The sequence below is a fragment of the Chenopodium album genome, chromosome 18 (genome assembly GCF_948465745.1).
Source record: "Chenopodium album chromosome 18, dcCheAlbu1.1, whole genome shotgun sequence".
NCBI lineage: Eukaryota > Viridiplantae > Streptophyta > Magnoliopsida > Caryophyllales > Amaranthaceae > Chenopodium > Chenopodium album.
The window spans coordinates 2,428,385-2,434,384 of record NC_137851.1 but is presented as its reverse complement, the minus strand read 5'-3'; positions in this window follow the sequence as shown (position 1 = coordinate 2,434,384).

Here is a 6,000-nt window from a genome sequence, read left to right as displayed (position 1 = left end):
CAGTGCTAAGTCACTATTTTGGCTTTTGTAAATTTTAGTCAGCAAGTATACATTAGCCCACGTGTTTGATGGAAATAAGCTATCAATGTTTTCTATTGCTTCTCTGAGATATTCTACTCCGATGCATCAAGATATCGACCTTTTATGGTCAACAGATTGTCTTACTTTTTAATTTTTGATAAATTAAGTTATAGTCTTGTGTGTAGAATTGTAGACGTTCCTAATTTTTACCTATATTTTACTTTTTTAAAAACAAAATTAAAAAAAAAAACAATGATTTCTATCTTCCAAAAAGCAAAAATTATGCAAATATGTTCAATGTTAGTACGTAGCTGTATTTACCTATGCATGCCATGATGCCAATAATACTTTGTACTATTTGACTATTACATGAATTTCCTTGAAACTATTTTATGTTATCTGTTAATTTTTGTTATACATAAGTGAATAACTACGAACTATTATTTGTTATTAAAAATTATTCAAACTCCCTCAAACCTTGAATTACTTTGTCAAAATTTTTAATGTGATTTCTACTGTAGAGTAAAATTACTCAAGTTTCAATTAATTCTGGGAATGCTGCAAAATACAGAGAGATTTGAAGAATGTTCTTCTTTTAATCATTCACTGATTTTTTCAATTTCTTTGTACAAAAGGAGGCAGCCCTATATCGTCACCTATATATATGCATCAACACTTAACCCTATCACCTAAGCTGTACAAGAAGACAAATTTACAAAATAATACAGCTGTCTGTATCCTAGGAAGTATTCTACCAACTTCCTTGGATCAGCAGTACATATCAGGCCATATATTTCATCACTCCCCCTCAAGCTGGGGGTGGGTGAGGAAGAACTCCCAACTTGGACAGAATATGATGGTGCTTGGCAACGGGGAGGCCTTTAGTAAGCACATCAGCCAGTTGATGTTGAGTAGAGACATAGACTGGTGTGATGGTGCCTTTGGCAACGGTGTCCCGAATGAAATGACAATCAACCTCCACATGCTTCGTCCTTTCATGATGAACATGATTAAGAGCAATAGAGAGAGCTGCTTGATTATCACATTTAACTGTGACTGGAAGTAGTGATCTCAGCCCCAAATCTTTGAACAATTGAGTTAACCATGTAACTTCACATGTGGTTAGGGCAAGAGCTCTATATTCAGCCTCCGCAGTTGATCTTGCTACCACATTTTGTTTTTTAGTCTTCCAGGAAATTAACGAGTTACCCAAGAAAACACAAAATCCAGTCGTTGATTTTCTGGAATTCGGACACCCTGCCCAATCACTATCAATGTATGCAGTTAGGACAGCTGCTGATTTTGAGGCAAGCAAGATGCCCTGGCCTGGTGCTCCGGCTAAATATCTGAGAACTCTTCTTGCAGCTTGCATATGAGCTGATGTAGGACTTTGCATAAACTGACTAAGTACATGTACAGAGAATGCAATGTCCGGTCTTGTAATAGTGAGGTATATCAGTTTACCTATAAGGTGCTGATATTCTGTTGGATCAAAAATTGTTGTCCCCATGTCGTGAGTTAGCTTCAAATGTGAATCAACAGGTAGCTTTAATGGCTTGACGCCATCCAATTTAAACTCTTTTAACAATTCCAAAGTATATTTCCTCTGAGAGATGAATATACCATGACTGCTTCTATCCACTTCAATACCCAAAAAATATCTAAGTTCCCCGAGATCCTTCATATGAAACTTCGAAGATAAAAATGCTTTTGCTTCATTGATCATTTTGAGATCATTTCCTGCAACCAACAAATCATCCACATACACCAGTATAACCACAAAGCTCTTCTCACTTCTCTTCACAAACAGAGAGTAATCGGCCCTAGATTGGCTAAATCCAAAATCCAACAGGGCACAAGACAATTTTGTATACCATTGCCTCGGGGCCTGTTTTAGTCCATATAAGGACTTATTGAGTCTTAGCACTTTGCTTGGATGTTTCTCAGCATATTCGTGCTCCCCCTGTCCTCTCGTAATCGGTTTCCCTGGTCCATTATATCCTACAGGAAACTTCATATATACTTCCTCCAACAAATCACCATGCAAGAATGCGTTTTTCACATCCATTTGCGAGACATACCAGTTTTCCATGGATGCTACTGCTAGCAATGATCTAACAGTAGTCATCTTAGCTACAGGAGCAAAAGTTTGCTCATAATCAATCCCTTCTCTTTGCCTGTTCCCAAGTATGACAAGCCTTGCCTTTTCTCTTTCAATTTTCCCATTCTGATCAGTTTTAGTGGTGTATATCCACTTTGATCCAATTGCCTTCCTTCCCGGTGGCAGATTTGTTTCATACCAGGTATCATTTTCTTCTAGAGCTTGCAATTCCACATTCATTGCTTTAACCCATTTCTCATGTTGAACATCCACCTTGAAATTCTTAGGGTTCTGTATTGTCTCAGTTTGTGCTAGATAGGCTGTAAACTGAGGTTGAGCATCAGCCATTGCAACTTTTAAGACTTCTTTCGGCTTCTCCTTGGTGGCATTTGCTACATAATCAACAAACCACCAAGGTTGTTTCCTAGATCTTGTTGATCTCCTGACCTCACTCTGATCTTCTATCTCAATTACTTGATATGGATCTTGTTGTATCGCCTCTTGCTGAACTAGAACTTCTTCGTTTTCCTGAGTTTCTTGAGTGTGTTCTGTCTCCAGCTCTTCATTTTCTAAGTCGGCAACATTTTGCCACCGCATTTTTTCACTACTCAAATCTGGAAAGGTCACAGGCACAGGTTCCATGAATTTCTTCTTACAGTTCACATTACATGGGAATACATCTTCTATAAACTTCACATGTCTTGTTACAAAGACCTTCCTCGTCATGAGATTCAAGAGCCTGTAACCTTTTTGATGTTGAGGATACCCTATGAAGATGCAAGGTACACCTCTCTCAGAAAATTTATCCTGAGTTCTGCTTGGATTACTAGCAAATGCTAAGCAACCAAACGACTTAAATATCCCGTAATTCGGAGGTTTACCGAACAACCTCTCATATGGTGTCTTCCCTTTCATTACTCCAGTTGGCAATCGATTTATAATGTATACAGCTGTAAGTACACATTCACTCCAATATTTCAAGGGAAGCCCTGCCTGCATTCTCAATGCTCTTGACATTTCCAAGATATTCCGGTGTTTTCTCTCTACCCGTCCATTCTGTTGGGGAGTATCTACACAAGAAGTTTGATGTACAAGACCCCTCTCTGCAAAGTACATTCTACATTTATCATCATCAAACTCTAAAGCATTATCTGATCTTAGAGTCTTTATACGTTTCTCAAATTGGTTTTCAACAAAGTTTGCAAAGTTTTTGATCATTTCAAATGATTCAGATTTAGCTTTCAACAAATAGACCCAAGTAGCTCTAGAGTAGTCATCAATTACAGTCAAGAAATACTTGTGTCCACCTCTTGAACACATCCTGTAAGGACCCCATATGTCAATGTGGAGCAATTCAAATAAATCACAAGCAATAGAGTCACTCACATCATAAGGTAATTTAGTAAACTTTGCCATAGGACAAGTCAAACATACTTCATCACAATGTTCAAAACTACCAGAAATACATTCAATCTGTTTTAACTTGCTCACAGGAGCATGTCCTAGTCGATTATGCCACAAGGCTACATTATTCATCTTCTTAGACACCAAGCTAGCTACTACTTCTTGAGTCTCTTTTGATTCTTCTTTCTCTTCTACTCCTGCTCTCCTTATAGACTTCAGCATCCTTCCTACAGCATCCTGCAAATCCTTCACCTTCATGTTCACCAGCATATACAGTCCATTATGAGTTCTTCCAATCCCTTTAACCATCTGAGAATGCGAGTCCTGAATTATAGAAAAATCAGGATAAAATACCACCTTCCACTTAGTGCCTTTAATCAATTTGTTCACTGACATCAAATTATGCCTAAATTCCGGTACACGCAATACATTCTCAAGCACAATACCATTTTCCAACTCTACATCACCCACACATGTGATACTTGCTGTTTTTCCATTAGGCAAGTTTATTTTAGGTCTATTCACCATTTCTTCTATATTTTTCAATAGTTTTCTATCATATATCATGTGATCAGATGCACCAGAGTCAATAATCCACTCACATTCACTAATAGATGCATTATAACAGAAAACCATACCTGCAAATGAAGTCTCAATTTCATCATCTGTTTCATCACCTCCCTTAGCATTGTTAGGTCCACTTTGAGATCCAGATGGGAAGAGCTTTATCCACTCTTCGAGTTGTTTCCTTGTGACAGAAAGTGCTGACTCACTCTTCTCACCTTGAACAGCAGCATTTGCACTTATCTTCCCTCCAGCTTGTTTTCCTTTGTTCCATTTCAATCCACCACCATCCTTTTTCTGAACATTCTGTTGAGTCTTATACTTGTAGTGTCCCTTGGGAAAACCCTTTACATACCAGCACTTTTCAACTGGATTATTTCTCCCACCACAAGCACTACACTTTTCTTGCCAGTTGCTTCCTCTTTCATCTTCTTCTCTACCCTTCCTTGTAAACATCGTTGATGCTTCCATGTTCACCTTGGATACATTCAACACTTCTCTCTGAGCTTCTTCTTGCTGCAAGGCTCCACATGCTTCTTCTGCACTAGGAAGTGTTGTTTGCATTAGCAACTGACTTCTCTGAGCAGCATAGTCTTCATCAAGACCATTCAAAAACTGAAACAGATGTTGCTCCTCAACCTGCTTATGTATTGCTGCTACAAAGGCATTTATCTCTGGTGTCATGTTTGCTATAGGGGGATACTGATTCAGATTATCGAGTTCCTCCCAAATAGCAGTTAGTTTAGTGTAGTATTCACTAATACTCTCACCATTTTGCTTGCACTCATACAGCTCCTTATTGAGTCTGTATTTAGTTGCTCCATTTGTCAACATGAACCTCTTCTCCAACTGCACCCATATTCCTCTTGCAGTGCTCAAGAACATCACAGATTTCTTGATAGATTCCGAAAGTGTTGACAAAATCCAAGAAATGGTTACATTGTTACATGTATCCCATTGTTCCTGCTTCTTAGTATCAGCTTTGTCTCTGATGAGCACACCAGTGACCATTCCCAGCTTTCTCTTGGATGCCAGAGCTATTTCTATAGATCTTCTCCATGCCCTGTAGTTAGAGGGTCCTTGAAGTTTCTCAGTTACCAACAGAGGTCCCTCATTAGGATGTATATAGAGTGGACTCTGAGTATCAACAATGTTAGTGTTGTTGCTACTAGAACTCAAATCTCTAGCCATATTTAAGACTTTTCGGGAATAAAGATACTATCTTTAGACTTCTTCTGTGATAAAGATACTATCTTTAGCCTATAAAAACACTAACTTTCGACTGTAAATAATATCCAACAACCTCTCACACTCTCTCTTTCTTGCAGCAACCTGGTTGCTCTGATACCATGTAGAGTAAAATTACTCAAGTTTCAATTAATTCTGGAAATGCTGCAAAATACAGAGAGATTTGAAGAATGTTCTTCTTTTAATCATTCACTGATTTTTTCAATTTCTTTGTACAAAAAGAGGCAGCCCTATATCGTCACCTATATATATGCATCAACACTTAACCCTATCACCTAAGCTGTACAAGAAGACAAATTTACAAAATAATACAGCTGTCTGTATCCTAGGAAGTATTCTACCAACTTCCTTGGATCAGCAGTACATATCAGGCCATATATTTCATCATCTACAATCTTCAATGTTGATTTTAAATAAATTACGGATATGTTTTATCATGTAACAATTAAAGTAATGCATTCAAAACGTAAGATTCTTAAATTAATCATTGAAATGAGCTTTTACACAACCCATTACCATCCATTTAAATAATTTGTTGTTTTCTAGTTTAGTAATTAAAAATACGACTAGGGCCTGTTTTGATTGACTGAACTGGACTTATTGGAGCTGAACTGAATTGAACTGAATATTTCATAAGAGAAGGAAATTAAGAACAGAACTGA